We start from the raw sequence: 26,559 nt of genomic DNA, 5'->3' as shown, positions 1-26,559 counted from the left end.
TTCGGGTCCGAAGAGATTTCAGAGTGAATTGAGACACTTAGTCTTTTAATTGAAAGCTTAAGTTGGAAAAGTTGACCGGATGTTGACTTTTGTGTAAGCAACCTCGAATTTGAATTTTGATTGTTATGTTAGCTTCGTTCGGTGATTCTGGGCTTAGGAGTGTGTCTGGATTATTATTTGAAGGTCTATAGTAGTATTAGGCTTGAAATAGCAAAATTTGGAATTTTGGAATGTTTGACCGAGTGTGGACTATTTGTTATCAGGGTCGGATTGGATTTTCAGAAGTTGGAGTAGGTTCATGGGGTCATTTGTGACTTGTGTTCAAACTTTGAGGTTTATCGGACGTGATTTGATAGGTTTTGGCGTCGTTTGTATAATTTCGAAATTTCAAAGTTCATTAGGCTTAAATCCATGTGCAAATAGTGTTTTGATGTAGTTTGAGGTGATTTGTGGGTTCGACTAAGTTCGTATCGTGTTGTAGGACTTGTTGGTGTGTTTAGTTGAGGTCTCAGGGTCTCAGACTAATTTCGGGTAGTTAACGGACATCGTGTTTGATTTGAGGAACTGGTGAAGCTTGGACTCAGCTGGTGTAATCATACCTGCAGAAGTCTCGTCGTAGGTACGAGCTTGTAGAAGGGAGCTTTCTATCGTAGGAGCAGAGCTGTGCTGGCTTGGGAAGGGCGCAGGTGCGACAGATTAACCACATTTGCGAGCGTGCAAGTGCGAGTGAGGCTCCACAGATGCGGAGTTGATGTAGGGGACTGTTTCCGTAAAAGCGCCTCCGCATGTGCAGAACCTGGATCACTGATACGGACTTGGTAAACGTAAGTGGCTTCCGTAGATGCGGATAATTTACCGCAAAAGTGGTTCCGCATGTTCGAAAACATGGACGCTGGTGAGAAAAGCCTGGGCAGAATGTTTTAAAATGAGGTTTCGCGATTTTGGCTTCATTTAAACATTTTGAACTCATTCTTAGGCGATTTTGTAGAGGAGTTTCGAGGGGATTCTTGAGGTAAGCTCCTTGTACTAGTTTTTCATCAATAATCTTGTTTCCCCAATATTTTTTCCCACCTAGATAGTGTGGTTTTGAGGTGAAATTTGGAGGTTTGAGGCCAGGGATTTGGAAAGTGAATTTAGGGGTTTTATGTGACGATTTGGTGTTGGATTTTGATAAAAATTGTATGGATGGTTTCATGAGTCAGTGGACTTTCGGATTTTGTGACTTTTGTTGGATTTTGAGACGTGGGCCTGGGGGCTGGCTTTTGGGCAATTTCGGATTTTTGCTTATAAATTCATATTTTTCTTGTGGAATTGATTCCTTTAGCCTATATTGATTGTATTGTACAACTTGTGGCTAGATTCGGGACATTTGGAGACCGATTTGAGAGGCAACGACTTGTTGTAGTGAGTTTTGCCTAGATTAAGGTAGGTAACACTTTCAAACTTGATTCATAGGGTTCGAAACCCCGAATTACCTGTTATGTCATTGGTATTGAGGTGACGCACATGCCAAGTGATCGGCATGCGGGCGTGCACCGTGAGAATTAGGACCTGGTCGATTCCATGGCACTGTATAGTGGTCTTATCTTGTTGATATCCATGTTTTCACCATGGGAAAAAATAACTGAGCTATCAATCATGTTAGAGATCATGTTTAAGCTATATGCTAATACTGTTGGGACCCATAATGGTCATTTCTTTTTGTTGACTTACTGATCTCGTTGATATTTCGTACTCAGTCATGCTCATTAATTTTATATCATATATCATTCTCTGTTCTTATTTGTTGATACATCATAAAATCATGTTCGGGCAAGTTTCATGACATTTGTGAGCCCGTGAGTGAGACTGGAGACACTGATGACTGAGTGAGTCCAAGATCCTGATTATGAGTGACATTTATAGGATCAGGTTGCACGCCACAGCAGTTATACTTATTCATGATAGCGCTTGGGCTGAAGGAGCCCCTCCGGAGTCTACACTCACCCCTAGTGAGTGAAATTGATATTATTGAGGGTTGGATCTTCCCTGAACATGAATCTTGTCCGAAGCATTATACACCCGGAGATGGATCTTCTCCACGGGCTGGATTGGCCCTACTCGGTACTGGGTTACTAATTGCCAGTGATGTATATATTATGAGATGGATCTTCATATGGTCCATATACAGTACCAAGTAATTGAGCATTTGAGAGTGTGAGCACATGGGGCTGCCAGTATGGTGCATCACATACAACATGTGCATTGGCATGTAGAAGTAGAGGAGTTATATTCTTGATATCATTGAGATTTGATATATTTTACTCTTTTGAGCTATCTATTCAACTTGAAAGCATGCCTACATTTCTACACTATTATTTTTATTTTGAACTGTGCCGGTTGAGTTCATCACTACCTTTCAGTCCAAAGGTTGGATTTATTACTTATTGAGTTAATGGTACTCATGCTACACCCTGAACCTTGTGTGCATATCCAGGTGCTCTTGGTCACAGCAGCTGTTGATCGAGGAGTCAAGATCTTGGAGACTATCCAGGTAGCTACATGGCGTTCACAGGTCTTGAATCTCCTTCATTATCTTTATCTGTATTCTGGTATAGATGCTCATGTACTCGATGACATCCCGGTTTTGGGATAGATTGTATTGTATTGCGGATTTATTTCTTTTTCAAAAAGGTTTTTCTTAAATATTAATTGCTTCCATCTATATTTTCAAAGCTTTTACTGTGTTGAGATGGTTGAGTAGTGGCTTGCCTAGTTCCACGATAGGCGTTATCATGACGATTGGTTTTGGGTCGTGACCGACAACCTCCATGGAAATGATAATCCATTCAAATACTCCTCCTTCCCGTCATTTTTCTTTTAATTTCTTCTCCTTTTTTTGGTTAAACTGTCAAAATTTTATTTAACCAAGTATAAGTATTTACATCTAGTAGTTCACTTGGACTCTAGAACTAGACCACATATAAAAACTTTCTAACTAGCCAGGTAACACATTTCCTATTCAATTTACATTTGACTCATATTAACTAGGAAAATTCTTCAATCTTTCCAGCTTTCTGTGCAACTTTGCTTCACTCTACCCCTTGAGATTTAACTCCAATGTAATATCTTTAACCTTCTGAGTGCAAGTTATTGTCATTCCTTGGAACCTTCTTTGGTTTCTCTCTGTCCAGACATGGTATACCATTACTGTGAATAGGAATACTAGTATTTCACCTCGAGCTTTGCTGGCAGTTCTTCTTTTTAGCCATTCAATCTCCTCTTCCAGCTACCTGTCTGATGTTTTTCGTCCAGCCATTGTAACAGTCTAGCCCATATTATTCTGGAGTAATTACATACAAACCACATATGTTCCATTGACTCCTCCACCTGCTTTGTACATAGAACATACTTACCTGCTACTATTATTCACCATTTCCTTAATCGATCAACTGTGGCTAATCTTCTATGTACTGCCAACCACAGGATGAATTGATGTTTTTGTATTGCTTCTGATCATGTTAGTACTTTCTTCCACATGCTTTTCTGATACTGAGGTCTCACAGCAATATATAGCTTCTTAATGCTAAATTTGCCTTGCCTACAGTATTTGTTAAAATCAGTACTTGTATGCTTTTCCATAAACCAGTTTTTGATATCAAAAATCTTCCAAACAAGCCAACATGCCTGTTTAGGAGTATCCATTTTCATGATATTTTTCTTCTTAATGTAGTAGCTATGTATCCATTGTATCCGCAGAGTATCCTTCTTTGCACTAACTGCCCATAACAGTTTGCACAAGGCAGCCTTTTTCCATATATGAATGTCCAGGATATTTAACCCACCTGCTAAGAATGGCATACATACAATGTCCCATGCAATTAAGGCTCTTCTAGATGGCTCACCACTTCCTGTCCACAAGAATGTTCTGCATGTTGTGGCTATTAGCTTAAGAATCTTCTTTGGCTATAGAAACAATTGCGCCCAGTATGTCTGCATTTCAAAAATCACACTCTTTAGAAACTGGAGCCTTCCACTATAAGAGAGAAACTTGGTAGTCCAGCAGTTAATCCGAGCAGTGATCTTCTCAATCAATGGCATACATTTTTGTTGAACAGTTAATTTCTTTAAAGACAATGGTACTCCAAGGTATTTAAATGGTAGCTCACCTGATGTGAATTGCATCTATTCTAAGATAATTTCTTTGAGTTCCCTTGTAACACCAGCAATATATAGAGCACTCATCTCCATATTAGCTTTAAGGCCTGACACTTCAAAAAATGATTGAATCTGTTTAATAAAAAACTGATAGAAACCTTATCAGCTCTACATCACAGAATCAAATCATCTACAAAGCATATATGGGTAATATTATTTCTGGTGCACCTTGGATGGTAGTTAAAATCTGGATTAGCCTTTAATCTCTTCAATGCCCTATTCAGATACTCCATCAAAACAAAGAGATAAGGAGACATTGGATCTCCTTGTCTAACCCCTTCTTTCCTTGGAATTTAGTTGTCAAACCTCCATTTAATAATAAGGAGTAGATGGCAGTGGTCACACACTCCATTATCAACATCACAAACTTAATAGACATTCTAGACTCTATTAATATCATCTTTAACAAAGACCATTCAACTGAGTCATACGCTTTCCTTATATCCACCTTTATGCAGCATCTTGGTGAGACTCCTTTTTGAGTGTATCCCTTAACCAGTTCATGGGCAATAATAACATTATCAAGTATTTTTCTCCCTTCTATAAATGCTAATTGAGAAGGTCCCATAATGGAATCCACCACTAACTTCAATTTTGCTGCGATAAGCTTAGAAAGGATCTTGTATACAGTAGTACAACATGCAATAGATCGAAATTCTTTGACAAAAATAGGGGTAGCAACATTAGGAACCACTGTTATTCTTGTGCAATTAACACTTTTTAGCAACTTCCCATTGTTAAAGAATTCGTGAACTGCTTGTTTATGCTAGTATGTTTTGAAGAACTCTGCTAGAAAACCATCTATCCCGGTGCCTTGTCGTTTGGTAACTCCTTCATTGCCTTATCAATGTCTTCCTCTATTACTGGAGCCATGAGCAGTTGTTGTTTCTCCTTTGTTAGGCAGTGTCCATCCCTGGCTGTATCAAGATCAATAGTGGGAAGTTCTTTGACTGAGGTACCCAATAACATTTTAAAGAAACTTTTAAATTCTTGTTCAATCTGTTTTGGCTCTATCACTCTATTCTCTTGTTCATTATAGATAGATGCAATTCTATTTCTTGACTGTCTAGCCTTTAATTGAGCATGAAAAAACTTAGTGTTTCTATCACCTGCTTTTATCCACATTGCTCTGGACCTTTATCTAAGCACTTGTTCAGTTACTCCTTCCATCTTTTAATCTGCACAAGCAATTCCCTTTCCTTAGTTATAGTTTGTTGATTAAGTGGATCATCATCCAGCTTCCTTTGAGTATTTTGTAGTTCCACTCTCAGATTGCCAAGTTTCTTCTCCAGTGCGTCATCTCCTTGTTCATCTGTTTTGTTCTATCTTTTAATCTTTGCAATTTCAACCAAAGAGAGTACACAGCATACCTCTAGATTTTTTGGTACCATACCTCATGAATATTCTCTATAACTCCTTTTGATGTAACAGAACATTGTAAAGTCTAAAAGACTTTGGTAAGTGATTCTTTGTCTCTTCAGTATTTATAACAATAGGTGAATGATAAAAAATTCCAGGTAGTTCAATTAACCAAGAAGAATTTCCAAACACCCAATCAATATTGCTATAAATTCTATCCCCTGCATCCCTTTTATTACACCATGACCACTAACAGCCTTTTCTATTCAACTTCCCCAATCCAATGCCCTTTACACATTCTTGATAGTCCACCAATTTAGCTTGATGCACCGGTTGCCCATTTAATTTATCATTAACCGATAGAACACTATTAAATCCCATATTACCAACCAAGCCTCATGCATTGTATTGTCAATCTATCTTAATTGTTCCCATAAATCCCTCCTTTCATGTATTTTGTTCTTTACATAGACAAATGTAATATAGCATGAGAATTGTGACCCTTTTTCCTTCACTCGACAATGAATCAATTGTGTTGTGACCATAAGAATTTGGAATTGTACCATGCTTTCATTCCAAGAGAGCCATAGTCTCCCGATTGGATTAGTACATTCATATGAATACACTTGCCATTCTTTACAAAATATTCCTTTAACTTTGCTAACACTCCTAAGCTTTATCTTTATCTCAAGTCAGCCTAGTAAAGTTATCTTGTGCTTCAGCAGAAAGGCCTTGAGTTCTTTCTGCTTATAGGGCTTATTCAACCCTCTTATATTCCAAGCACTTATTATCATGGTGGATTTTCCTCATTGAGACCAATCCCTTCAGTCACCTTAGCAGTGCTGTACTCCTCTTGTTTTCTCAGAGAACTATATCTATTAGTCATCAGTATTTTCTCCATCTCAGTATCAGACAGTGCTCCCTTGCATTGTAGTTGTCCTTGAGTTGTCATCTTCTGTTTCCCTTTTAATCTCTGCTTTAGCTGGAATTCCCCTTCTTGTTTATCATTTTGCTCTACATTAATCTGACCTTCTGGTTGTTTCTGCAGTTGCTCAACTTTCTACATTAATATTTATCTCCATTTTCCCTTAGAATTTTCCAACTTCTTTTTTAAGTTTTGAATGATGGTCTTGTTTATAGATTCAGCATGGCGGTTTGCACATAGGTGGTAGGGTGTCGACAGGATTCTTTGGATTTTGTGATCCTCAAAGAACTATTTTACTTTGCTTCCAATGAACTGATTCTCGTTATCACATGTTATCTCAGAAGGAATCCCAAATCGGCACATGATGTGGTACCAGATGAAGTAAATGACTTCTTTTTCTCTTATCTTTTTGAAGGCATGTGCTTCCACCCATTTTGAGAAGTAATCAGTCATAAATAAAATAAATCTAGCTTTACATGGTGTCGTTGGTAGAGATCCAACGATGTCCATCCCCCACTTCATGAACGGCCATGGCGATAAGACTGAATGCAGCTGTTCACCGAGTTGGTGAATCATCAGGGCAAATCTCTAGCATTTGTCGCACTTACGAACGAATTCTTTGGTGTCCATTTCCATGTTGTCCCAACAGTAGCCTGCTCTGATCACCTTTCGGACTAAGGAATCGGCACCGGAATGATTTCTGCAGGTGCCCTCGTGGATTTCCCGGATTACATAATCTATGTTCCCCGGCCCCACACATACTGCTAGGGGCCCATCAAAGGTTCTTTTGTATAGAGTTATGTTTTCGTCGAGCGATAATCAGGTTGCTTTGGTTTGCAGGGCCCTCGACTCTTTTGAATCCGCGGGTAGTTTCCCACTTTCAAAATAATTTATATATTTATTTCTCCAATCCCATGTAAGGGTTAGTGGAGTTGACCTCGGCATGACCCTCCTCGATCACTGATTTGGATAGCTGAACAACGGCCCCGGGGAGTAGGTCATTTTCTTCGACAGATGATCCCAGGTTTGTGAGGGCATCAGCCTCACTATTCTGATCTCGAGGCATGTGGACCAAAGTCCATTCTTTGAAGCGGTGCAATGCGACATGAATTTTGTCTAAGTATCTTTGCATCATGTCTTCTCGAACCTCGAACCTCTCATTTACCCGATTTACTACCAGGAGGGAATCACATCTTGATTTGATAACTTTAGCTCCTAGGCATTTGGCCAATTCCAAACCTACAATCATAGCCTCATATGAGACTTCGTTGTTAGTCAACCTCGGAGTTTTTATAGATTGCCTGATTATGCCACCCGAAGGCGGCTTCAGAAATATGCCGAGCCCAAATCTTCTTATGTTCGAGGCGCCGTCAGTGAACAGGGTCCATACCCCGGAAGATGTGCCTATATTTAGTAAAATCTCTTTCTCTATATCGGGCACGAGGGAGGGCAAAAAGTCGGCCACAAAATCCTCCAGAATATGGGACTTGATAGTCGTTCGGGGTTGATACTCAATATCATATCCCCCGAGTTCGATGGCCCATTTGTCCAGTCGGCCCGATAATTCGGGCTTATGCAATATACTTCAGAGAGGATATGTTGTTAAAACACAAATATGATGGCATTAAAAGTAAGATTTCAATTTTTGCAATGCACTGATTAATGCAAAAGCTAATTTTTATAGATGTGGATACCTAGTTTTGGCATCTCCCAGGGTCCGACTTACATAATAAACAGGGAATTGCATACCTTGTTCTTCTCGAACTAGCACACTTCCTACCGCTATCTCGGATACAGCCAGGTATAAATACAGTGTCTCATCCTCCTTTGGGGTGTGGAGTAAGGGTGGTCTAGTCAGATATCGCTTCAACTCCTCTAGGCACGTTGGCATTCCAGAGTCCATTCGAAGTTTTTTTTCTTTTTGAGTAAGGAGAAAATATGATAACTCTTGTCTAATGACCTCGATATGAATCGACCCAAGGCTGTTATCTGATCGGTCAGCCGTTGCACGACCTTCACTTTGTTTACCATCATGATTTCTTCGATGGCCTTGATTTTTTTGAGGTTTATCTCGATTCCCCTGTTTGACACCATGAAGCCTAAGAATTTGCCCTAGCCTACTTTGAAGGCACATTTCTCGGGATTGAGTTTCATGTTTTAGCTTCTGAGGATGTCGAATGACTCCTGCAAATGAGTCATATGGTCCTCTGCGCGCAAGGACTTAACTAGCATGTCATTAATATAACTTCCATGTATTTTCCTATTTGATAGTCGAACATTTTATTAACAAGGCGCTGGTACGTGGCTCCTACATTTTTCAGCACGAAGGGCATTACATTATAAGAGTATGTACCGTACTTCGTGATGAATGAAGTCTTTTCCCTATCCCTAGGGTTCATCTGAAATTGATTATACCCTGAGTAGGCGTCGAGAAAGGTGAGGGTCTCATGACCGGTCGTGGCATCGATCAAGCGGTCGATGTTAGGCAATGGGAATGAATCCTTGGGGCACGTTTTATTTAAGTCTTTGTAATCTACACACATTCTTAACTTATATCCCTTTTTGGGAACTACCACTACATTGGCTAGCCATTCGGGATATTTTACCTCCCTAATAGACCCTATTTTGAGAAGTTTTTTTACCTCGTCCTTGATGAATATGTATTTTATTTTGGACTGGGGTCTCCTTTTTTGTTTCGCGGGTTTGAATCTGGGGTCGACACTTAGTCGATGGTTGGTTATTTCTGATGAGATTCCTGTCATATCTAAATGGGACCAAGCAAAGAAAATGATGTTATTAATAAGAAATTGAATGAGTTTTTTCCTGAGTTCGGGGGCTAGTCATGTTCCCAAGTATACCTTCCAATTTGGGAGATTTTCGATCAAAATAACTTGCTCTACTTCTTCAATAGTCGACTTCATTGCATCTGAATCTTTGGGGGCAACGAAAGTTCGGGGAGTGAGGAAATCTTCCTCATCATCCTCGGGGGTATGTTTTCCTTCCGGCTCTTCTGAGGTATAGTGTATAGAATTTGATGCCTCCCGGTGGATCACGAACATTTCCTTTGTCGTGTGTTGTTCTCCATATACTGTCTTTATGTCGTCATTTATTGGAAACTTCATCATCAGATGCAGAGTTGACAGTAGTGCCCTCATGTTGTGTATCCACGACCTACCAAGCAATACGTTGTACCTCATGTCACCTCCATTGACATGGAATTTAGCGTCCTGAACAACACCGGACATGTTGACCGGGAGGGTGATTTCACCCTTCATTGCTTTGTCGTCCATGTTGAAGCCGTTGAGGACTCAGGATATAGGTACGATCTAATCGAGTAGTCCGAGTTGTTCTACCACCTTTGACCTGATTACGTTGGCTTAGCTACCTGGATCCAAGAGTACACATTTAATTTAAATGTTATTCAAGAGAAATTAAATTACCAGTGCATCGTTATGTGGTCGATTCAAGGTCTCAAAATCTTCCTTGCTGAATGCAAGGATGTCTTCGAACATGCGGCCTTGAATTAACCCTTCTGTTGCAGCGGACACTTTTACCCATTTGATCACGGGTCCTTGGGGAATGTCGGTCCCCGCAATGATTATATGAACGATGTGTTGAGGTTTTCCCGCTCTGTTTCTCCTATCTGCCTCTCTTTCTTCCCGGGTGGGATATTTTCGAGTTTTTTATTGATTTTCTTGGAGTGTACTCCTGTTAATATGGGAACTAACATCAATGTGTTGGGCGTTGCGTAAGACCGTACCCACTGGAATCGGTTTTAGTGCACTCTCAGGGTTTTGTGGTGGTACACCAATACTTGGAACAACTACACCATTCTCTCCATAGTCCTCAAGACCATTGTTTTCATTTGCATTCACTGAGTTAGACATTTTGACCTGAAATCAAAGGTTCTTGGACAAGAAAAAGTGTGAAAGATAACTTGCGCTATGTAGTAAACCAGCAAGAAAACAATCACTATTATTTTTAGCCCTACGGTGGGTACCAAACTGTTTACCTTGAAAATGATAATTACAATTAGATTTGATTTTGTGGCTCTAAGAATATGTGATTTATTTTTATGCTAGTTGTTAGGCAATGGATGCTAAGTATGAGACTAAAAAATATGATATGAGCTTGAAGGCAGTGTGTCGAGCAAACCGGGTGGCTGAGAATGAGGCCTCGAGCTGGCCCATACGGGGCCTCGATGTCGAGCTAAGCGTTAGGCTATGAACGGCCAATGAAGGATTAACAATTCTAAGATCTTTGATCTGAGCTCTTTATGATCAATAGTGAGTAATAAATGAAGAACAATTAAACGAACACAATAAATGTAAGTAATAGAATCAAGAGAGAATGTGTTTAAGTTAGAGAGAAGAGAATGTTCTTATATTGAATATTGTGTCATGTGTCCATGAAATAACAACGATCCCCTTTATACAGGAGGGGAATAGCAATATAGTACATAAGCACTTATTATAAATAAATGTAACTGGTACTATACAGACTGGTACTCTTCTTGTAAGTGTTGTCAGCTTTGACCACGTGCCTAGGAAACTTCCCGCTTATCCATGATAACCATCGATTTATTCTGCCCTGAGGTAGGACATAAAGAACCCTCAAGGTCGAACCTCGAATTATGCCCCGGGCCTTCGAGGTGAAGTTACGGAAATACATAATGATCATAAAAGCGGGCTCTCCGATTTTATTTGTATACACCTTTATATCAAATGGCTTGGGCTCTACCTTTCCAATTATGAGGTACTTTGTAATTGTGTTGGGGTAGGGGTAAGCAGTGTTAGTTTGCTGCTCCACCAAAGAAATATTGGCCGACATCAGTTCACCCACATTGAACTGTTACCCGGCCATGATTGAAGCCCCCAAAACAACACGCGTAATAGGCATGTTGTTCCCATTCTTGCATGGATCAAGTCTACTACACACAAAGGTTTGTCAACCTTTTTCGTCGAAGCTCGATGTACTATGAAAAATAAGTACCCCAGCAGTAATCCATGGTGTAGGTGGTCCTGGTGCCAATATCTCAATGTACTCCGGAGAATAGGTACCCCAACAGGATTGTGTCTATCAAGATCCTTCAATAAAAACTTCCGCTCATGTGTCAATGACCTAAACGGCCACCACGTCTGAACATCAGTAAAGGCAGAAAAGCTCACAAATCTATCTTCCCATGCTTCCTTCTAGAATATTAAGTGCACCAGACACTTGTGCATCTTGCTCGGAAGCCTATCTATCACTTCCCGAACTCTCAAAAGTGTTATGAGATGATGAAGGCACATCTAGAGGCTTAGATTGCCCCAGTGGCCTAGACTACTCAGTTGTCTGCTCCTTTAGAATAGACACGAATTTCCCTCGGAAGCCTCCCTAGATGGTGCATAAGAACTAGACTCTGAGAGGTTTGCACCCCTCCATCTACCTATTATAGTCTTCTTTTGAATAGTCTTTGGAGCACTGAAGGGTAAGGCACCTCTGCCTCGACACCTAGAAGACTTTCCTCTACCCTTGGCAGTTTCATCGCGGCCTCGTGATAGAACCTTTGTCTGTACTAAAACAAAGAGGATTGGTCGCTGTAAGTCATTATTAAGTACAATTAAGACTCATGTAAGCAGGGTAGAATATTGTGGACACAATAGGGTTACAATAGATTGAACATGCTCCAGCAAATGGGAACTGCGGTCTGCACTTTTCTAACCCAACTTATTTTAGCATGTATTAACAAATACCCAATGCAGATCTACCCCACATGGATATATCGATGAACTATAATAACAGATGGCCTATAAAGAATCTAAACATTCAAAAATCAAGATAACACAAAAGACAAACATGAAGTGAAGCATACCAGATGAAGTGAGTGTACTAGATCGTGTGAGCACAAATAGGTGTGTGCATTTGAGAGTAAAAAATCCTTAGTTAAGCTTCTAGAGTAACAATTATTATATGGAGGGTGAAAAGTGTAAATGACTACAAAACATCCATTTATACTCATAGTTATTGAGAGAGTAAGAGACCGAGTGCGGCCGCACAAATTTAAGTGAGGTCTGCACTCTTTCACCTAGGCATTAATTTCTATTCCTCATAAATGGTCCGTACATTTTTTAGTGTAGTCGCACAATTCCCCTTGCAGTCACAAATTAGCCTCGTACTGACTGGAAAGAACTTCAGAGAGTTTGCAATTTGACATTTTGTTGAGCTTCAAGAAGTGCGGTCCGCAGGTGAAATTTGCGACCGCATAAGCACTTCTACTGTTGCACAATTATTTCTGTAGCCGCACAATTAAAATGTGAGCTCTGTATTTTCTTTGATACTTAGCCATTTTGTTTACCCTTCTTTCATGTAACATTCAAACCTATAGTATACTTCAAATCAAGCTAAAAACAACAAATAACAACTAACTACAAAAGAAAAAAGAAAAGAACTTTGCTTGCTTCCCAAGAAGCGCCTGATTTAACGTCGCGACAAGATGTAATATCTAAGCATCCTCAAGTGAAGTAAATGACCACCAGCACGTGGCTCTCTCCAACTTTACCCAAGTAGTGGTTTACCCGGTGACCATTGACTTGGAATATTTCATTGCTCTTGTTCTATAAATCCAATGCACCAAAGGGTGTCACGCCGATAATTTCAAACGGATCACTCCACTTGGACTTGAGCGTCCCGAGAAACATCCTCAACCTTGACTTAAACAATAATACAAGATCACCTACCTAGAACTCTTTGTTCCAAATGTACTTGTCATAAAGATATTTTATCTTTTCTTTGTACAAGGACGAACTCTCGTATGCATGGTACCAAAACTCATCCAATTTATTCAAGTGTGCAACCTGCAAGTTAGTGGATACATCCCAAACAAGATTCAATTTCTTTAAAGCTCACATTGCCTTGTGCTCTAGTTCAATTGGAAGATAACAAAATTTCCCGAACACTAACCGGTGTGGACACATTGTGATAGGTATTTTGTAAGACATCCTATAAGCTCATAAGGAATCATCAAGCTTCTTGGACCAATCCGTTCATTTAGCATTCACTGTTTTAGAAATGATACTCTTTATCTCCAAGTTGTAGACTACCCCTTGACCACTAGCTTGTGGATGATAGGGAGTTGTGACCTTGTGAGTAACATCGTACTTGCTAAGTAAAATGTCAAAAGCATTGTTCTAGTAGTGTGACTCCCATCTCTTATGATTGCACGTGGAGTACCAAATATTGTAAAAATATTCTTCTTCAAGAAAGCCACGAACTTATCCCCTTATTTTTGGGTAAGCGACGGCCTCAACCTATTTGGACACATGATCTACCACGAACAATATGTATGTTTTTCCACAAGAACTCACAAAAGGGACCATGAAGTTAATACCCCAAACATCGAAAATAGTAATCTCCAAGATGGTTGTGAGAGGCATCTCATTTTGCTTTGAGATTCCACCGGCCCATTGACATTCATCACATATTTTCACTAAGTAACTTGCATCCTTGTAAAGAGTAGGCCAATAGAATTCACAACTAAGAACTTTGGCCACCATTCTTTCTCCCCCATTATGACCACCATATGGCAAAGAATTACAAGCGCCAAGAATATCGCCTTGATCATCTTCCGGTACACACCTTCTAATAACCCCATACGTACAAATTCGTAAAAGGTATAGTTCATCCCAATAATAATCTTAACAATATCTTTTGAGCTTCTTCCTTTTGTTTGAAGAGAACTCATCTGGAATGATTTTACTCACAAGAAAATTTGCCAAGTCCACAAACCACAACACGTCCTTTGTTGAAATTGCCAAAATTTACTCATCAGAGAAGGAGTCATTGATTTCAAGGCCATCATGTGGCCTCCCCTCCTCCTCCAAATGAGACAAGTGGTACGCCGCTTGGTTTTCACTACCTTTCCTATCTTAAATATAAATATCAAATTCTTACAACAAGAGTACACATCTCATCAACCGAGGTTTAGAATCCCTTTTCCTTATATGATAGCGAAGTGCCACATGATCCGTGTGGACAATAACTTTGGCACCCATCAAGTACGGGCGAAACTTCTCAATTGCAAACACAATAACAAGGAGCTCTTTCTCTGTAATGGTGTAATTGACATGGTCAACATTCATGGTCTTACTAGCATAGTAAACCAGATGAAAACCTTGTTAATATGTTTCGCTAAAACAGCCCCAACTGCTACATCACTTGCATCATGCATAAGTTCGAAAGGCAAACTCAAATTTAGAGTAGTAATGATAGGAGTGATTGTCAACGTGAGCTTCAATAGATCAAAAGCCCTCACACAATCATCATTGAGATGGAACTTGGCATCCTTCTCAAGGAGCTTACAAAATGGGTTCACCACATTAGAAAAATCTTTCATAAAACGTCGGTAGAAACCCGCATGCTTGAGAAACTATGCATACCCTTCACAAAAGTTGGGTGGAGATTTAGAAATCACCTTAATATTTGCCTTGTCAACTTCAATTCTATTCCTCGAGATTTTATGGCCAAGGACAATGCCTTCCTAAACTGTGAAATGACATTTCTCCCAATTGAGCACTAAATTGGTCTCCTCGCATCTAGCCAACACTTTGTCTAAATTTGCAAGACAATCATCAAAAGAATCCTTGATTTCTAAGAAGTCATCCATTAATACTTCAAGGTAGTCCTCCACCATGTCCTTGAAAATAACCATCATGCACCATTGAAAAGTCTCATGTGCATTCTCTTGAAAGCAAAAGTACCATAAGGACATGTAAAGGTCATTTTCTCTTGATCTTCCGGAGCAATAAGAATAAGGTTGTATCAAGAGTATCCATTATGAAAATAATAGTAAGCATGGACGGCCAATCTATCGAGCATTTGGTCAAAGAAAAGGGAGTCGAAAGTGATCCTTCCTTGTGACATTGTTGAGCTTGCGATAATCCATACAAACCCTCCAACCGGTCACCGTTATTGTAGGAATTAACTCATTCTTATTATTGGTAAAAATTGTCATGCCCCTTTCTCCGGTTCATTAAACCGGAGAGGTCCATGAACTATCAGACATGGGGTAGACAACCCCGACATCCAACCACTTGATAATCTCCTTCTTGACCACTTCTTGCATAGCATAATTGAGTCTTCTTTGATGTTTGATAGACAGTTTAGCACCATCCTCGAACTTGATCTTATGAATGCAAAAGGCAGAGTTTATACCCCAAATTCATCTCATCATCAACAAAATTGAGCAAAACCGATTCCAATATATAACCAATATAGATTATAGCACTTGTATCATCAACAATAACATCAGTCACCAAATCTACTAAAGAACACATCTCATTGCTATTTTGTTTCCAGATAGACTTACACACATGGAATACCACTTGTTCATCACCAACCTGGAGAGTGAGTTCCATGGCTTCCACATCACAAAGAGCCTTACCCATAGCAAGGAAAGGTCTCCCAAGAATTATAGTCACTTCATAATCAACTTCACAATCTAGGATAACAAAGTCCACCGGACAAATGAACTTATCAATTCGAACCAAAACATCCTCAATAACTCTCGATGGCCTCTTCATGGTATGGTCGACCATTTGCAACATCATAGATATGGGTCTTGGTTGCCAAATTCCCAAAGTTTTGAAAATCAAATAGGCATCAAATTTATACTCTCCCCAAGATCACAAAGAGTTTTAGCAAACTCGACACTTCCAATTGTCCAAGGAATCATTAAAGCACCAGGATCCTCCAACTTACTTGTATTATGTGCAACATGTTTAGAGTAGAATTCCTGTTTATTCTCGAATGGAACTGTAGATTCTTTCTTGGGACTGTTGTGTATTTACTTTCGGACTACGGGACGATATCCTGGGAGATCCCCCTACATGTTTACTTTGGGACTACGGATTGGTATTCGGGAGATCCCCCTGCACGATTACATTTGGGACTACGGGATAACACCCGGGAGATTCCCCTATACTGGATATTTACTTTGGGACTAAGGATTGGTATTCTGGGAGATTTTCCCTGCATATTTATGATTCGGACTACGGGACGATATCTCGAGAGATCCTTTGCACATTTACGTTTGGGACTATGGGACGATATCCTGGGAGATCCCCTGTTGCTATCTCTGTGTACTGAGTATATTCTGTTGGTGATTTTTACTCTTTATCATTTGTTAGTATTCCTAATTGTACTATCGCACTTCATGCTGTTTTGCGTTGTTTTATACATATATATAACTATTAAGGCCTCGATCTTCCTCATCACTACATGATCGAGGTTAGGCTTGGGACTTACCGGGTATCGCTGTGGTGTACTCATGCCCTTTCCTGCACATGTTTTTCATGTGCAGATCTAGGTTCTTCTGCTCAGCTGTTCTATTAGTTAGGCGGGTGACATCAGATACTTCGAGGTACATCTGCTGCATCCACATACCTAGAAGTCCCTCTCTATTCTCCCCTTCAGCTTTAGACTTCTTGTATTTTCTTTTGATTAGACAATCTAGAGTTAGAACACTATGTAGTTTCTATAGTTTGTGATTTCATGAGATTCCGGGTTTTGGGAGTTTAATTTAGTTTTGAGAGTATTCATTGTATATGCCGAGCAACATTTTTAAACTCTTTATTTATGTTTTTACTCGTAACTTGCCAGTTTCGTATTTCATTCCCTTTTTCCGCAATTTGTTAGGCAAACATAGGCGTAGTGACTAGGTGCCATCACGACAATTCATGGAGGGAGAACTTGGGTCGTGACAACAATTTCACTCACTTGATGAATGACCTTGATAGTTTCAAAATTCATCGACCGCTTCTTGTTCACAAGGTCTTTCATAAACTTTGCATAACTAGGCATTTGTTCCAAAGCCTCTACCAATGGCACATTAATTGAGAGACTCTTCATCATTTGAATAAACTTCTTGAATTGATTCTCACAATTTTTCTTGGCAAGTCTTTGAGGATATGGGGGTGGAGGCTTAGACAATGGTGCCTTAGCCTTTTGTACTACCGACTCTGGTATGTCAATGATGTGCTTCCTAGATGATTCACCTCATCTTAAGTCTCTTCAACATTATCATCAATGTCAATCCGAACCTTATCATTTACTTGAACAACATTGTTTGAGATTTTCTCCTCTTGTACAACTTGGTCATCATCCACAAGTCTTATTTCACTTGAGGTGGTGCATTTCTACCTCTTCCACTTCCTGTAATAACCTTCATTGCATGCCTCGTATTGTTACCACACTTTGGGTTCACCACCTTGTCACTTGGTAGTGCACCCTTAGGACGAGAATTAAGAGCTTGAGAGATTTGCCCCATTTGAATTTCTAGATTACGGATTGATGTGTTGTGTGAGGCAAGTTGGGCATCCTAATCGACATTCTTCTCCATCATTTACTTAAACTTATTCTCAATACGGCCCATCTCATTATTTGAAGAACCTGAACCATGAGAAGGATAAGGAAGTGGATACTCGATTGTTGATACATTGAGGGCCTTTGAAAACCCGACCTCCAGTTGCCTTGATTGTTTCCCCAACCACCTTGATTGTTGCCTCCCCAATTTTCTTGGTTGTTTTCACTCCAATTTCCTTGATTTTTGTTACTAGGCCAATTCCATTGATTATTAGAACTCCAATTGCCTTTGTTATTTTGTTATCTCCATTGTTGTTGATTCGAGCCTTGGAAGTTGTTTTTTACGCTTGAAAATTATTTATATATTGAACCTCTTCTTCTTGCTCAAGATAAGAATCATCTTAATCAAAACCACCATCATCTTGCACATAATTCTCCACTCAGGTTTGCATTTGTGGACCCTTGGTCCTCTCTTTGTTTACTAACACATGCACTCCATCCATAGAATGAACTTGCTTAAGAGCTTGCACTTGATTAAGTTGGGACTTTACTGGTTGAGTCATGGTTGTTGACAATTTTGCAATGGCTTGCCCATGGTGTTGCAACTCTTTGTGGAGGTGTATCATGTTGGGATAACCTTGTGGAATGCTAGCTCGGGATTGCCAAGTTGATGATATTTCATCCATCTCATCAAGAATCTCACATGCCTCCGCATAAGGTGTTTTCATAAAGTTGCCAGTAGCCAACTAATTCACCACATATTGGTTCATAGTATTAATACCACGGTAGAAAGTTTGTTGAATCATGTTGTCGGTCATATCATTTTTCGGGCACTCATCACCATTTTCCAATACCTCTCCCAAATCTCATGCAACGGTTCATTATTATCTTGCTTGAAACCTAATATTTCATCCCTAAGAGTAGCCATATGCCAGGGAGAGAGAAACTTAGCAATAAACTTTACTGCCAATTCATCTCAAATATGTATTGAATGATTACGCAAGAGTTCCAACCAATCTAAAGCTTTACTACATAGGGAGAATAGAAAAAGCCTTAGTATCAAAGCATCCTCAGAAACATTAGTTTGGTTGCTCCCCAACATGTATCCACAAAGCCCGTCAAATGTTTATAGGCATTTTGACTTGCCACACCGGTGAAAAAGCCTCGTTTCTCTAGCAAAGTAAGCATCAGATTGGTAATTTGAAAGTTTCCCTCCCTAATATGAGGGGGGACTATTGCACTAGAATAACCTTCATTGGGCAATATCCAATATTTTCCCGCTTGTTGTTGTTGTGGTGGAGGTGTGGGTGGTACGGATACGTTGTCCTATTAAACCCGGCCTCGACGGTTTGGTTGTGTAACTTTAGGTACCTCCGCACACAAATTGATCCACGTCCAATCCGCACACAATAGTGAGTAGAAACGGTTGTTGGAAGAATGTTCGATTTCCACATGGAGTTTAATATAGGTGTTTGGTGTACACTTGATGATAGTAAATGAAATAGCTCAATTGCGCTTTCAAATAAGGGATTTTGTTTTCTACTTCGAAAACTAACACTAACAATTGTTAACTAATGAGAAGAAACTTGAAAGCGAGTAATTATTTTTGTTGTTTTTATCAAATGGGTAAAAGTCATAGGGATCTAACCTTCGCCTAGGTCATAGCCGAATGGGTAAATCACGTTAATGCTTCGTTTAGCGACTAGGGTGTATTATAGCTCTCAACTCTAAATTAACCACTCAATACCTCTCGGTTATAGAGTGATTTTGCCCAAATTGGCTGTCTCAAGCCCAACTGGGCATCAATTCAATTAGTTGATATGAGCTCAAGTTGGATTTTTCCTATCTCTAGTTCAAACCCTTTGATTACACTAGCCAAAACCTTAACTAGCTAAATTTCTTATTAGCCATGTTTTCCTAGACTAAGTCTCTCTTTCACAATTAAGAACCAAGCCAAATAGGCATGAATCAATAGTTTGCATCCATTAATTCTAGAAATAATGCATGAACAAAGCCAAGTAATAAATACTCAATCATAAACAAGCATTAAATTAATCACCCATAAGTTTTACAAATGAGGGTTGGGTCTAACCCCTAGAGAAAATCTAGTTACTCATAGTAGAAATTAAAGAAAACAAAGAAGAAGAACTAATTAAAGTCGTAAGTAATATTAAATTGATAAAACTAATAATTCTTAACCCAAAATAGTTGCTAATTACCCAAAAAGTAAAATATAATGGATACAACTCTAAATATTACAAAACTTACCCTAAAAAAGTATTTCCCGTCTATTTTAAGTGGCCTAAAATTCATTGACAAAAGTGCCCTTCGGGAGGTTCTGCGGTTGCACATTTCCATGTGCGGTCCGCACTTTGCTTGGCTTCTACAAGTGGAGATATTCTACAGTCGCACAATGTCGTCTGTGACTGCACTTCAGCTTCTGCTTCCGCACTTTTCCTTCTGTGGTTGCACTTTTGGCAAGGCTTCACAGTTGGTCGTTTTGGCACATCCTCTAAACTTTTTGAATTCTTATCAGTGCAACCATGTTCTACGGCTGCACATTTAGTATGCGGAGTGCACTTCTCCATAAATCTTACGAGCTTCAGGTGCCATTTCTACGGCTACAGAGGTATTTCTGCGGACCGCGCTTTGGCATGTTGTACTCCTTCTTGCCTTTTGAGCTGGACCACTCATTTTTGAGTTAGAATTATTTGTTATGGTCTAATTCTCAAACATGCCTGCAATTTTCACAATATTAATAGTTTTAGGAATAAGAATCAACACTTTCGAACTAAAACTAAGTAAGAAGGTACTAATAACGGGTTAAAATCAAAACTTATCATTCATCGAATCCATAAGGGTTGTTGGGGCATTAGTCAAGCTAAAGGACCTCACCAAAAAATCATAGTGGCCATACTGAGTCCGAAAAGTTGTCTAAGGGACATCTGATGCCCTAATCTTTAACTGATGGTAGCCTAATCGAAAATCAATTTTAGAAAACATCTTGGCACCCTGAAACTGATAAAATAAGTGATCAATCCTAGGTAGTGGATACTTATTTTTTATAGTGACTTTGTTTAGCTGTTTGTAATCTATGCACATACTCATTGTTCCATCCTTTTTCTGCACAAATAACATCGGTGCATCCCAAGGCGAGACAATCGGTCTAATGAATCTCTTATCAAGTAAATCTTGTAACTTCTCCTTCAATTCGATCAACTCAATTGGGGCCATACGGTATGGTGGAATAGAAATGGGTTGAGTGCCTGGAAACAAGTCAATGTAGAAGTCGATATCTCTATCGGGTTGCCTCCTCAGCAAATCTGTAGGAAACACCTCTAGAAACTCGCACACAACTGATACTAAATCCATGGAAGGAACCTTCGCACTAGGATCACGGATATAGGCTAAATATGCCAAACACTTCATCTCGACCATATGCCGAGCTTTCACATATGAAATCACCCTACTAGTAGAATGGTCAGGTGTCATTCTCCACTCCAACCGAGGAAACCCCGACATGGCTAATGTCACAGTCTTGGCGTGACAATCCAAAATAGCATAATAAGGTAACAACCAATCCATGCCTAAGATCACATCAAAATCCATCATATCAAGTAATAGATGCTCTACCCTAGCCTCACATCTCTCGATAGTGTCTAAAAAAGCACGATATACCCGTTCTATCACAATAGAACCCCGATAGGCCTAGACACGTAAACATAAGCACTCAAAGAATCATGATACATATCCAAATACGAAGACAATAAGATGGCAAATATGAATATGTGAAACCCGGATCAAACAGAATTGATGCATCTCTACGGCAAACTAGAATAATACTGGTGATGATCGCATCTGATGACTCTACCTCAGGTCTAGCTGAGAATACATAAAAATAGGGCTGAGCCCCACCACTCTGACCTCCGCCTCTCGGACTGCCTCTAACTGACTGGCCTCCATCTCTAACAGCATGACCATCTCCTCGGGATGATTGACCCTCACCTCTAGCTTGATAAGTGGGTGGTGGAGAAACCAATGCTTGAATCATGGCACAAGTACCCTAATATATCTTGCTGCTCCACAATGTAGGACAGTGTTTACCATGAAAATGGTAATAATAATTAAATTTGATTGTGGGACTCTAAAAATATGTGATCTATTTTTATGTTAGTTGTTAAGAAGTTGATGCTATGGGAGACTTAGAAACAAAATGGGAGTTAGGGATAGGGTGATAATCAAACCGATAGGCTAGCAACCGGGGCCTCAAGCTTGTCAATTAGGGGGCCTCGAGGTCAATTCCGGAACTTGGCTGGGAGCTACCGAAGGTAATCGAAGTATGACTAACAGTTGGAGTAAAATTAATGAAAGATCCTTATAGCCAATGATAAGTAATAATTGAAGAACAATAATGAATACAATAAATGGGAGCAATAATATCAAGAAAGTATGTTAGAGAGCAAATAGAATATTCTTGTATATTTCGTGTGGAGCAACAGAAGCAACAACCCTCTGCTAAATGATAAGGACTCCCTTTATATATGAGGGGAATCCCAACATAGTACAAAATACATTAATGACAAAGAACGGAGATGGGAATGCTGGGTGACATCTTGAATCAGGGCTAGGGTAGCCTCCTAGGCTCTATCAGTCCTAGCCGTGTACCTTGGGAACTCCCCATTTCTATAATAGCCATGGTGAACATTGTCCCCAGGTCAGGCGTCGATGAACCTTAAGGGAAGAAAACTTGACCATAGCCTTGTAGCCTCGAGGCTTCGAGATGATCTTCTGAGGTTACTTAATGACGAGGAATTGGACCCTCCAATTTCTCTGTATACGGACAGTATCTTCTGTTATAACCTACATCACCGCACTCGAAGCAACCCCTTGGCTAGCGTAACTGCTGAGTTTGAGATGATCCCTGATGACCTGAATGACCACCGTAGTAACTCTGTAGTAGTAGTGTACTAATAGGAGCTGAAAGTGTGCTGAATAATGGATGCTCAGGATGAAACCCAAAAGAATTATGAATGCCCGAAGCACCGTGTTCTACCTGAAGCGCTGACTGAATCGGCCTGAGAGGGTGGCCTCTACCAAATGAACCCCTGGCTCTAGAAGAGGCACCACTAAAACCACCAAAATAACAAGGCCTCTTCTCAAATGTCGTCATTTTTCCTTGAGCATAATCTTCTCGATCCGTCTCTATGGCCATCTGCAAACTGATACCATAAGTAAGGCCCTCTACAAATCTCCTCATCCTCTCTCTCTTTCTATGTCTCTCTCTCTCTCACTCTCTCACTCTCACTCACTCTCTCTCTCTCTCTCTCTCTCTCTCTCTCTCTCTCTTAGTAGGGATCAAGATAACTTCATGGCAAGATAGTTCCACAAATCTATTCTCGTACTGGGTAACAATCATGCTACCCTGTTGTAGGTGCTCAAATTGGCTACGGTAGTCCTCTATCAGAGTAAAAGCGATGAACTTCTCCAATAATAACTGTGAGAACTGATCCCAAGTGAGTGGAAGTGAACCTGCTGGTCTGCCTCGAACATAGTCTTGTCACTATCTCTTGGCATAACCGATAATTTAAGACATTGGGATATCAACTCCATTAGATTCCATACCCATATTGTGCAAAACCTCATGGCAACGGTTTAATTAATTCAGTGGGTCCTCAGAAGGTTTACCACCATAATGAATAGGAAAGAGCTTGGTGAACTTGTCAAACCTCTTCAGCCCCTCTGAAAAGATAGCAATTCTCACTTCTAGTTTGTGTAGCAATAACGGGCTGAACCACTCCAACTGCTCAAACCGCTGGAGTCTAATATATAAGAGCCATCTTCTCAAGAGTACGAGTAGAGTGTGTCTAGGCTCCTCCCCTAGCCTGAGAAATGGCTAGTGCTACAGGAAATGCACTGGCCTAGTCAATACTCTCCATAAGGCCCATTAAGTAGACTATGCATCCTGAAGTACGGGGGTGGAAATGACCCCTGTGGGACCTGACTTGGTCCAGTTGGCATAGTCTGCACAAGGACCTCCTCCTCCTACTCGATCTGAGTCTCTGAGATAGGTGCTGCGGTACGAGCTCTAGGTTGAGCCCTACCTCTGCCTCTACCTCTGGCTCAACCTCAGCCCCAGCCCCTAACCCTGGTAGTGGATGCAACCTAGGGCGTTGTCTCATGCTTGTCTATGGATGTTGTGCGTGTCCTCACCATCTGCAAGAGAACATGAATAGATTGGTTCAAACATCAGTGATAGAATGAAGGTGCACGTTAGAGAAAGAAATAAGTAAAATTTCCTAAAGCTTTATAGCCTCTAGAAGATAAGCACAAATGTCTGTGTACCAATCCTCTAGACTCTACAAAGATTTCTCATGACTCGTGAGACCTACACAACCTAGTGTTATAATACCAACTTGTCACGATCCAAAATTTCAATCATAGGTAGAACCTAATATCCACTTGCTAGGCAAGCCAATGTTATCTAATTAACTAACCATTTTTTGTAATTCAAACTCAAAATATTAATAATACAAAATTCAATAATCTGAAATAGATTTGATAAAATTACAAACGTACCGCAGTCTAAACATATCGCAAAAATCCAGAGTCACGAATACATGAGCGTCTAGAATACTACAAACATGGTCTGAAATGAAATATAACTTTTTGAAACTAGAATAATAGTAAAACATGATTTAAGGGGACTTCAGGGACAGTGGATGCCAAGCAGCTCTACCTCAAGTCTCCTGGCAACTCAATCCGAGCGAACTCCTCTACGCATCGCTGAGACCAATACCAAAATCAGCATAAGAAGTGCATAAGCGTATGATGAGTACAACCGACTCCATGTATATTGTATGTGCCAAGCCTAACCTCGAGGAAGTAGTAACAAGGCTATGAAAAGACACTCACAATAAACTTGTGCGAACCATAATAACAGAATACAGAAATATAGAAAAAGTAGTAAACACATAAAAATGGACCAGAAGGTCAACTACCAGAGGGCCCCAGAATAACATGATCTCAAATCTCATATAATAGTACCGATTTAAAACTCTATAACTACAAAAAGTCATGGCACATCATATTTTGTTGCGGTGCGCAACCCGATCCCAACAATTATCACAACATCTGTTGCGACGTGTAATCCGATCCTAATATTATATTATATAATTATATGTTATGGCGCGCAACTCGTTCCCAATATCAACTCATTAACATAAACCACTGAACACAACAAATTACATAATCTCAACACAAAAGGAAAATGGAATGTACGGAACATCAAGGAACTACCAACACAAATGGGGTATAACTAATGTTACGCCCCATAATATTACGTCGATATTATGTCCCATGATATTATATTACAATGATGTTACATCCTATAGAATTATATTACGATGATGTTATGCCTTGCAGTATTACATTACGATGATTTTACGCTTCGCAGTATTAAATTACGACGATGTTGCACCTTATAGTATTGTACATGAATTTGTCATAAGGTAATTGACATCTTTCCAAGGAAAAGATTATTTTGAGATTTTAAGGATTATGCCAAGTGATGAGTAAATCCGTGAAGGTGAGAGGAGAAGCAAGTCAAAGAAAATAAATTTTTGTTGAAGCTTGACATTTTGGGATAAAATACGGTCTGAGCTAAATACCTGATATTTATGGACTAGTACCATACAAGGTACCACAGGGCCATGATAGTAAGGTGTATAAAGTTTATTAAAAGTGAATAATATTTTAAGTAAATTGAGGAAATTTTTAATTATGTGGGTAATTGGTAATTATTACATTTGTGGATAAATATTTAAGTGAAATTTGTTGGATAATTATAAGGGGACAACTATACATGTCAGGGTATGTAAGTGTGATGACAAATTGCCACATAATCAAGCCTAAAGGAGGTGGTGGCACTATTTACATCTATATCTCATTTTTGGGTGTAAAGGTGCTAATTAAGAAGGCCTTTCTTTGTTCACAAAGTGAAAAGGCATATACGGATGAAAGCTTAATCAAAAGTCACACACAATATTGGCAACGTGATTCAACAACTTCAAAGGAAAGATTCGCAACTTATGATCAAATTCAAAGGAAATTTCAGCAACTTATTCAAAATATTGGTAACGTGATTTTGCTACGAAAATCATACGAGACTACATAATGTTATAGCAACGGGATCTTGCAATTCTAAGGGAGGACGGTGCAATCTTTCTCAAAGAATATTATACGGATTTTCCCTACTCCAGGAATGTTAAGTCTATCCTTTCTTTCTTTTGGCATGATCCATACGATACAAACAAAACGAGAAAATGTACAACTTCCATAAATGAGTCTATTCATAGAAGTATTAGAAGTGCCTATATTCTTGAATTCTCATGTGTCTTGTTATTCTATCATCTGTTCATGAGTCTCAGAAAAATACTATATACGGTAAAATCAGAGGGTCCAATCTTCCGTCGTTACGACGCCTCGAAAGCTCGTCTCGAATCGAGACCACGGTGGTACCGACCCAATGCGTAAGAGCCCAAGGGCCAGCTTTAAATTCAAAAACTTGAGGGTCGAATGAGATCGATTAGAAACCTAATTCGGAGACTGAACCCAAAACAGTTAACTAAATATGCCTAAGAGCAAAAGCATTAGAGCTCAGAACATCGGCTTATACTAAAAGGCTGTATCGACCTAGCGCGTAAGAGCCTACTGGTCAGCCTAATGAGCCCCAGGGCCAT

This window comes from Nicotiana sylvestris, chromosome 1, assembly GCF_000393655.2.
Source record: "Nicotiana sylvestris chromosome 1, ASM39365v2, whole genome shotgun sequence".
NCBI classification, from domain to species: domain Eukaryota; kingdom Viridiplantae; phylum Streptophyta; class Magnoliopsida; order Solanales; family Solanaceae; genus Nicotiana; species Nicotiana sylvestris.
Note: the sequence above shows the minus strand (reverse complement) of the source record.